The 10,410-nt window shown below is 45.3% G+C and overlaps 1 pseudogene; it reads right to left on the bottom strand.

Moving 5' to 3' along the window:
• Window positions 1–5,795: 5,795 nt before the first annotated feature.
• Window positions 5,796–5,913, bottom strand: LOC126164342 (5S ribosomal RNA; annotated as a pseudogene).
• Between the last annotated feature and the right edge of the window lie 4,497 nt (window positions 5,914–10,410).

The raw sequence follows: 10,410 nt of genomic DNA, 5'->3' as shown, positions 1-10,410 counted from the left end.
ACAGTCATCAAAGATACGCAAAAACCAAGTCCATTCCATAATCACAATACATGAACATTCACCAGCTCAAAACTTTTCATTCAACATGATGAGTCACAAATTAACGCACATAATGCAAAGTAGAGTAACGCACACTCTGCCTGTTCTCAGTTTCGTAAATCAAGCTACTCTGGAGCACAAACAGATTTCTCTAAATATAAAGTCTCTTCAGAAATTAAAGTGTGGTGGCACCCAATCACCACCCAGAATCGAACATCTAGACGACCAAATCAGACACTTTATTGCAGATATGTCTGCCTTCTATCAGAGCTCAACATAAAGTCCGAAAAGTGTCCTCGAAAATTAAAGTCTCATAGCGGTTGTTCACCGCCCAGAATCTATCACCTACTCGTTCGAATCACGCACATTACCATGAGCAGGTCTGTCTGCTTCCTGCACAAATGTCAAAGGTCACGAATAGCTTCCCTGAGCTCTTCACTCGAAAAGTCCAAGTCTCCACTTGACTCCTGTAGTGTTCCGCTACTGTCTGCTTTTCCATTGGGTAAAGGGCATCCCCACGAAAAACGCCACGTTCTTACATGCTAAAGTCATGATTTGACTCACCTGACCACTTCCAGACTAAGCTAATATATTACAACAATATTTTAATAAAGAAATTTTATAAACATTGTGTCACACTACGATAATTTACAATAATTATAAATAAAGGTTGGTCAATATAAAAATAAGGCAGTATTTTTGGGCAAGTGCTCTCACGGTAAGTGACGTCAGATTGCCGTTAAATATTATTTAAACAATTATTTATGCCTTCTTAACAGAATCATCTTTCGCTTCTCTTTTCAATTGTGGTGTCCGCCAACACTTACAATTGACTACTTTTAAATTAACACAGTTTTTTTTAATAGCTCTTGCAATCGACATTTAAATAAAGTTGTTCACAAAATAGTAAATAGTTCATTAACTAAGAAATAAGTATGACAAAATATGAGATACTGATGTTTTGTTCACTTGCTGTGTAAATGTGGGGAATATGATGTTTTGACAAACATTTGTGTAATAAAAAGATATAAAAACCATAATAAATCAAGAAATAAAATAGATACAGTTACATAGCTTTCAGAGATAATAGCTATAGTGCAATACTAACATCTGAGAAATCAGTCAACTAGCTGGACTGGCCGCAGCGTGCTCTGTGCACTGGGCCCGCTAGAGTTCAGCCAAGCAACAAATTCACCTCACCTCACGCCAATACTGGATGGACGATTAGCTCACCAAAATAAGCATTACGTTAGATGCCCTTAGCTCTTAAGATATGCATTTTAGAGCTCTTGTTTACTAAACTTTGTGTATGGAATGATCGTTCCTCTCATATTCCTAAATACTGATCATTCAAAATGGTTCAAATGGCTCTGAGCACTATGGGACTTAACATCTGTGGTCATCAGTCCCCTAGAACTGAGAACTACTTAAACCTAACTAACCTAAGGACATCACACACATCCATGCCCGAGGCAGGATTCGAACCTGCGATCGTAGCAGTCGCGCGGTTCCGGACTGAGCGCCTAGAGCCGCATGACCACCGCGGCCGGCACTGATCATTCCTTCTGGGACACCCTGCATATATTGTGAATAGCAATGGTCCCGTAACACAGCCTTGAGATAAGCCCGAAGTTACTTTTACGTCTAAAGATTTCTCTCCATTGAGACTGACATCTTATGTTGTAGAAAGATCCAAAAGAGGTTCGAAAAGCACATCAGTGACGTATCATCTCTACAAATTTATCAAATTGTAATAAGATAACACCTCTTTATATTTACTCGTTCTTGATATACACTACCTGGCAAAAAAAAGCAGAGATCCCAGAAGGGTAGCAGGAAACAAAATGAAACGTCGTGGGTAGAAGGTTGTGTGATGGTTATAAAAACGAGTCAAACTTGCAAAGAACTTGGCATTATGAACACTCTTATCACTATGACGATGTACCTCCTGAAGCCGGGATGAATGCGCTGATTCGGTTGACAAGACAGTCATAAGGCCACGGTATCATCTCCCGAGGCATGCTGGCCCACAACTCTTGTCGCTGGTTCTTGGTATCCTGGATTCTGGCCCTAGGATAGAGTTGGTTCCACATATATTCTGTTTGGGACATATATGGGGATCTTGCTGGCCATGCGAGTATCTCAACATCTCGCAGACAGTTTGTAAAGACAAGTGCAGTGTGTGGATGAGAACCGTCCTGCTGCAAAATGGCACCACCAAACTATCACATGAGGTGTAACATTTGAGGAAGCAGGATGTCCGTGACATACCGTTGTGCCCTGATGGTTCCTTCAGTTACAACCAGCCGTGACCTGAAGTCATGCACGATGGCTCCCTGAACGATGATTCCTGAAGTAGCACCACTCTGTCACTGTACTCGCCGACGATAGTCACTCGAGGTAATGCAAAACACAATGCAACGCCATTCTACGCACTACGCAGTCCATGCTTCCCTCTCGCGACACCACTCCCAGTGCAGGCGTTTGTGTTATGGTGTTAGTAGCAGCCCGTGTATGGGACGACGATTTCCTAGTCCGGCTACTGCTAGTATCCGATCATTGGCGCACAGCATCACATAATGTTGCAGGGAGTTCGCGTGGCAGGTGCAGATGTGAATGGATTGCGATGTGCTTGTGCGCAATGCGACGATCCTCGCTTGCGATGGTCAGACGCCGGTGACCGGAAACTTGACGACGGCTATGCTGCCCTCACGTGCTCATTCAGTCCAACATCGAGCCACTGTGACATCCGAATTCCCCAGAAATCTGGATATTGCAGATAGAGACCAATTTGGATGGATGATCGACAGTCTGTCAGGTGCCGACACGCTGTTTCGCACGCGTACACGGCATCTCCGTGTCCCTCACAGCGATCTCTCAACATCTGTTGCTGTCAGACCAGGTAACAAAATACTAACACATAAAACACTAATAGACGCTGGTGGTCATTCTAGCTGTCACACAGAATTGCATTGCGACAAAGATAACATCTACGGCGCAGCTGGCCACCGCCAGATTCCAACGACAGCCGCAAAAAAAAACCAACTATTGTTAAAAGGGAGAACTAGAGTCCTTTGTTCGTTCGTCGTAAGTAGTTCTTGTTTTGTCCCTTGAGAAATTCAGTTAGTCGTTGTTCCATAAATGTATGGTTGTCAATCTCATATATGACAAGTAGGCTACCGTCTGCACTAGAAAATAGTACATAATAAAACCATTACTTTCAGATAGCCTGATGATGGCGATAGTGCTGAAACAGGCCTGTCGTGATTAAATAAACATCTCAAAAAAGAAGCAGCTTTTTGGACTTAATTCATAATGTCTTTATAAGTATCATTTTCCATCTTCAAACTGAAATTCATGGCATTACCTTTTTTCATGTCGAATGTCAAGTTATTGCTTATTGTTGAATTGACTAATTAAACGGTGACGAATTGACCAATTAAACGGAACGAGACTTTTTATGGAAAACACATGAAGGAAACATTTCCTTGCAGCAGCTGGTCACCCGCAGTGTAATGTAGCAAGGGCATAACAGGAAACTAGAGAGCAGAGAATTTTGCTGCTGTGGCATTGAGGAGACGATCTCCCCCCACGTCTGAGAGCTGCTCATGGCTCTCGAAGAACGCCTAGCGCTGACCGCCGAGGCGTAGCCTCAAAGACTGAGTTTAGCGGATTTATATAGTTTCTCAATTCAAATTCGTCAGTTCAACAGATTTCCCACCACCTGGCTTTGGCTAACAGCCCAAGTGGAGGTTCGTGACAAGTGCCAGATGGTACTCACAGCAGCTGTAGCTGCTGAACCTTCTCTTCACGTCATCTGAGCCGCTTTTCTGAGTACGGTTGTATAGACCGAGAACGGTTAACGGAATAAAAAATAATTTCTTGCGATCTGGACTTTTTGTTAAAACTATAATTTACGATCGTTATGGTTCCTAAATGAAGTAAAAAAGTATTACGAAACAGGAATTGCGGGGGCGACTGTTAGCTGACACAAGCCAAGAGCAAGCACCCGTCACAGCCGGCAAGACGCGACCACATCATACAGAAAGCAGCGGACGGGACCTAGGTGCCGGCTCCAGATTGTCGCAAAACTCGGATTCCTGCGTCTAACGGCCCAAATAGTGCCTCTCTTCTAGCACCGTGACTTCCAGATCCCAAATCCCTTTCTTCGCAAAATAATTGTGTAATCATTTTGAAACTTAAAGGGAAGAAGCTAGAAGTATGGGACAATTTAGTGATCAGACTAGCTGTTCCGGCAATTTACGATAATCGTCTATCATTGACCAATTAAACTACGTCAGTAGAATGATAAGAAAGGTAAATTCATATGGCATTATTGGGCGAGAATCTCTCAAGAAGGATGTTCTGCCGCCTGTTTGCATTTTCTTTCAAGTGGACGTCGCGTTGCGTGCCTTTAACCGCCCCCAATAATCTTACAGTTTAACGCTGTATCCTAACCACGTGGCGTTTCTGGTATTTTTCCACGCATTGAGAGGTGAAGACTAGCGTAAATGGGAAGTGTAAAATTGTGCTGCCTGATCGGGATACGATCCCGCGATCTTACAGTCTGGAGGCTCGAACCTTACAACCAGATCACCAATGTCGATCAATCGAATAATAAGCAATTTTCATTAAATATCTTCACTTGCAGTGATTCGTCTTGCACCACCCATTCATTTATCTAAGTATTAGCTTTCTAATAATTTGAATGTTTTAGTTCTTGCATTTTATAGAACGAGACGTTTTAGAAACGAAGAGACACAAACACATTCAACAGCCAGTCCCAGAACTAAAGTGACGTTCGTGGGAAGCTGTGCAACGACTATCTCTGAGTTGCTTGTTTCAAAACTGTATTTTTATTTTACCATTCAGTACGATTAGGGAGTGTCTGAAAAGATCCTTCTGCTTATGATCTGACGAGTACACGTATGTGTAGAAGCAAACAAGACATCTCTATACTAACAACTAAAAAGTGAATTATTTCTGATCATTATAAATTATACGTTGTCGTGTTGAAAGTCAGATCTGGAAGCTGGAGAGATCTGTAGAGTAGAATAAGAGTCCCTAACCGTTCTTTCTACCATCCTGTCTTCTTCTAAAGTTGTGTTCCCAGCGCAGAAGACAGCTCGTCGGTCGTGGAATCTTCTTCGACGGAGGCTGCTATGCTGTCATCTTGAACTTGAACCTGTGATTGTGCTTTTTTTGTGGGATGCCACTTGCCCAGGTTAGTCTCTGTATCTACAGAGGGCAAGATTTGTAGTACTGACAATGATGATAGGCGACACCTGTCATTAATGTATCCTGTTTGGTTATTATTCAAATATTCTCACGTTTACACTGTCTTTTACAACACTCGACATAGCTTTCTTAGTTGTATGGCAACTTTTCTGACAACTTCCGATATAGAGTACGACATGTTCGTCCGAAACTGAGATACACGTCCATCTCTGAAGAACACTCGATATAGTGTGACTAGCGCAGCCGAAGTACTTCGTCTCCCAGGCCAAAGAGACCCGTAGATGTCCGAAGCACATTACTCTCAAACTAAACTCCGTCCTAACAGGCCATGAAGGCCCAACGGTACCGACCGGCCGCCATGTCATTCTCAGACCACAGGCATTACTGGATGCGGATATGGAGGGACACGTGGTCAGCACACCGCTCTCCCGGCCGTTGTCAGTTTTCGTGACCGGAGCCGCTACTTCTCAGTCAAGTAGCTCCTCAGTTTGCCTCACAAGGGCTGAGTGCACCCCGCTTGCCAACAGCGCTGAACAGACCGGATGGTCACCCATCCAAGTGCTAGCCCAGCCCGACAGCGCTTAACTTCGGTGATCTGACGCGAACCGGTGTTACCACTGTGGCAAGGCCGTTGGCATCCTTACTCTTACGTTTCTCAAAACTAGTGAAATTTAATAAACAAAAACGGTAGACTCTTACAGTAAATTGGCGGCCTTTCCCACGGGAATGGTATATACTGTACCATCTGCTGCTTGTACCTCACTTCACTTTTGTACCATATGCTACTTCACGTGTATCCAGCTGCATCAAGACGAGCTTCTAGCAAGATAAAATACTGGCGGCTACAGCCAGGAATATCAAAGCATATAATTGATGAATGTGCCAGGTACTACATTGTGCATGTGCAGCAGGAATTTGAGCAGCGGTTGGCACCACAGCGACAAATAAATGTTGCAAATCGGTTACATCACTGGCAGGTCCGAGCCAGACACCCTGTAGAGTGCATTCCACAGACCACAAACCACCGCCATTTACAACTTCAGTGGTCTCAAGTGAGAGTTCACTGGAGGATAGGGAGGAGGTCCGTTGTCTTTTCTGATGTAAAGTGGTTCTGCCTCGTTGCTAGTGAAGGACGTGTGTTGGTTAGAAGGAGATCAGTTAAGGACCTGCACCCAACCTGTCTGCTTGCCAGACACACTGAACTACGATTGGAATTACGGTCGGGGATGCAATTTCATATGACAGCGGGAGTACTCTAGTGGTCATCCGCACGGATTGGCTGCCCGGTTAGACGCCGCAATCTCACTGACTGCGCGGCCCCTCCCGCCGGAGGTTCGAGTCCTCCCTCGGGCATGGGTGTGCATGTTGTTCTTAGCCTAAGTTAGTTAGAGCTAGTTAAAGTAGTTTGTAAGTCTAGGGACCGATGACCTAAGCAGTTTGGTCCCTTAGAAATCCACACACATTTGAACATTTGTGGTCATCCCACGCACCCTGACTGCAAAATTGTCTGGTGATTCGACCTGTAGTGCTGCCATTCAGGAACAGAATTTCAGGGGGTGTTTTATAACAGAATAACGCTCGCTCACATACCGCTGTTGCAACCCAACATGCTCTACAGAGTGTCGATATGTTGGCTTGGTCTCCTCAATCGCCGGATCTGTCCCCAGTCGAGCACAGATGGGACGTCATCGGACGACAACTCCAGCGTCATCCACAAACAACATTAACCGTTCCTGTATTGACGGACCAAGTGCAACAGGCACGGCACTCCATGCCACAAACTGATATCCGGCACCTGTACAACACAATGTATGCATGTCTGCATACTTGCATTCAACATTCCGGCGTTACACCGATTATTAATATGCCAAAATATCTCATTTGCGATGGCTAATCTCTCGCTTACATTAACCTGTGATCTTGGAATCTTAATCACCCAAATTTGTTACCTAGACAAATGTATTCCCAAAATTTCATTAGTCCACATTAATAATTTTTTGATGTTGCTATTTTTTCCCATCAATGAAGATACATTTTCGACCTTTCTTACTTTCAAGAAAATTTTTTATCCTTTCAATTTTAATAAAAATAGTTACAAAGCTTGTGCTTGTAGGAGCCTGGGTTGAGGCCTCTACCTTTGTCGGGATGAAGGAGTGTGAAGTGTGGTGGAGTAGGCCAGTAGGCACGCTGGGCACTAATGGTACAACCTTAATGGAACAAGAATTTATTGTTTTAAGTTTACAACCAGGTATTCTTCTCTGTGTTGGCGCCCAGGCTACTGGCAGTTCAGTATATAGCCTTGGAAGTTGCTGATGTTGGCCCAGTGAGCGCTGGCGGCCGTCGCCCTTGGTATCCGACGCTCGTAATCACGGTGTCGGGGCCAGCCGCTGTGGCCGAGCGGCTCTAGGCGCTTCAGTCCGGATCCACGCTGCTGCAGCGGTCGCAGTTTCGAATCCCGCCTCGGGCATGGATGTGTGTGACGTCCTTACGTTAGTTAGGTTTAAGTAGTTCTAAGTCTAGGGCACTCATGACCTCAGATCTTAAGTCCCACAGTGCTCAGAGCCATTTGAACCATTTTGAACGGTGTCGGGCAAGTGGCATGCCTCGGGGGCGAACGACGTAGCCTCTAAGACAGGCGTGCCTGACCAGTATGAAGACCAGAGCATTCTCGTCGACGTCGAAGGCTGTGTGCTCCGATAATCCGTCAGCAACTCTGCTTCGTGGGGAGATGGTTCACAGCATACCTCTTGCACCACGGATAGCTGGGGATGTCGCTGACTGCTTACAAGTACCAGTCAGGGCCAGCAGTGGTTAGCGTGCCTCCCAAATACTGCGATACGGGTGGTCGATGCCCCATACACATTTCAGCTCAGCAATCCATAGGTAGAAGCCTCCAAGTCTTTTCATCAGTGGTTGGGAGGTCGGCAGCTCACAGAAATCGAGTATGGTAGACCACACAAGTGGCGGTCTCAGAGGCGGAAATCATCTTGATGAATGGTGGCAGAGTATCACACGTTCGGTCTCCTAGCTGGTGTACTGCAACGTAAGGATTCTGCAAAGGCTCGGAAACCTGAGTATTTGTTAATACTGGTTTGAGGCAATGAAGTTACGTCGGGCCGGTGATGACCGAATGTGGCCTACTGTTCCGGTCTCGCCACCTCTCTATTTCGTAAGAATGGCTTTCAGGGCTTCAGCTTGTTGCCTTTCCGCCATATCAGCAGGCTGACTGGTATTCATGTGAAACTTTAAGTCTGTGCTGTTACATTGACGTGATGACTTCTCGTCATACAATGTTGCAGTGCTTCTATTATTACGAATTACGATCCAATGTTCCCTCAGACATCAACGATATCCGAAGAAACTTTGCAACGTAATTCAGAATAATACAGGCACTGCAGTGTGATATTTGGCCGCCGACACCTGGCAAGCGACTATCAAGTAAAATGTTTCCCCTGTTCAGAAATATACGTACTAATGTATCAGCGCAGGTTGGAGAGACATGATTGACGATATATGGAGGTTGGGGTCTGGCAGTGCGTTGTGCTCGGATAGCCTAATGGTAAGCCGACTGCTCGCGATAAGCGGGAAACTCGGGTTCGAGTCCCGGGCCGGCACAAATTTTCGTTTTTATTCCATCATACAGCTTATGGTAGTCCATATTCGCAACTGCGAAAGAATTTGATGTACCTCCTCACTGATTTCGTGTTTGTTCTGTTTTCCGAAATACCATTTTTCGGCCTGTTTGTTGTTTTGATTGAGACATTGGGCATTAGACTTGCTTGCCTGGCTTGGTGCTGGCTGGGGAGGACTTTGAGAAAATTTTACATTTGTCCCTAATACATTTCTGCCCTGTAACGTGCTTCTGCACTCCGTTCCATCCTTATGCAAGCATCTAATGAAACTATCCTCTTCTCACGCACCCCGTAGGATCAGTAGGATCTTTGAGTGCTTCAGCATTTTCGTATCATACGAGGGTTGTCCGGAAAGTAAGTTCCGATCGGTCGCGAAATGGAAACCACAGTGAAAACCAGAAACGTTTTATTTGCGACAGTTAGGTACACCTTCCATCTACTTCTCTACATAGTCGCCGCTCCAACTTCACGTTTTGTCGTATGTTGTATCAACTTTCCAATATCCTAGTCATAGAAAGCAGTAGCCTTTGCTTTCGGCCAGTTATCTGCACTGGTCTACAGCTCGTTGTCTGTGGACAAATTTTTTCTTAGCCAGTGGTTTTTGTGAGCAGATATGAGACTCAGGAGGAGCCAATTACGGACTATATTAGGGGTGATCAAACACTTCTCATCAGAAACGCTGCAGGAACGTCTTCATTGCCCCTGCAGTGTGCGGCCGAGAATTGGCATGAAGAAGGAACTGCTCGACAGTTGTGTTATGTGGGCTGCATGGCACAGGCGATATCTCTAACGAGGCCCTTATACTTGGCGCGAGACACTACCCCCTACCCATCTTTATGTGCTCACTGTTCACTCAGAACTGAAAAGAGCGACGCGACAGGATCGATGGGCATACTAGAGACACTGCCCAACACATCTGTGCAAAGCTTTACCGGATTTCCCCAGTGGTTTCCATTTCGCGACCCATCGGAACTTACTTTCTGGACAACCCTCGTATTTATTTTCCTCCGGCATTCGGGTTGTGAATCTCTTGGCTCCCAGAAGCACGTATGATATCTATAGTTTTCAATTGGCAGCATTACATTCTCCTTTTACCACTGAATTATTCACTCAAGAAATGTCAAAACCAACAAAAGTAGACAAGACAGCAGACTAAAGCTTTCTGTACTGCTAGCGCCGAAGCGGAGAAGACGCCAACAACAACCAGCGGAACACGAGCGAACACAAGCGAATGCGAACCTAACACGACCGAATGCCGTTTACTCACGCGTGTTTATACCAGAGAAAATTCTCGTACGCTGTTGAACATTCGTTGTGTTCTCTTGGTTGTAAACAGGGCTTTGCAAAGTTAAACAGCCGTAGCTGTAACCGATGTGACCCGCAGAAACGACCTTTTCTCTCTGTGTGTAGAGGTGCGCGCGCTCTTCCGCGCTTCGTCGGCCCTCCTGGAGTGTTAGTGGCAAGCGACACAGCACGGGACCAGGGCTATTTCCGGAGTCTC

This window comes from Schistocerca cancellata, chromosome 2, assembly GCF_023864275.1.
Source record: "Schistocerca cancellata isolate TAMUIC-IGC-003103 chromosome 2, iqSchCanc2.1, whole genome shotgun sequence".
In the NCBI taxonomy this organism is placed as follows: Eukaryota; Metazoa; Arthropoda; class Insecta; order Orthoptera; family Acrididae; genus Schistocerca; species Schistocerca cancellata.
The sequence above is the reverse complement of the archived record's forward strand: the minus strand, read 5'-3'. Positions and strand labels throughout refer to the sequence as shown.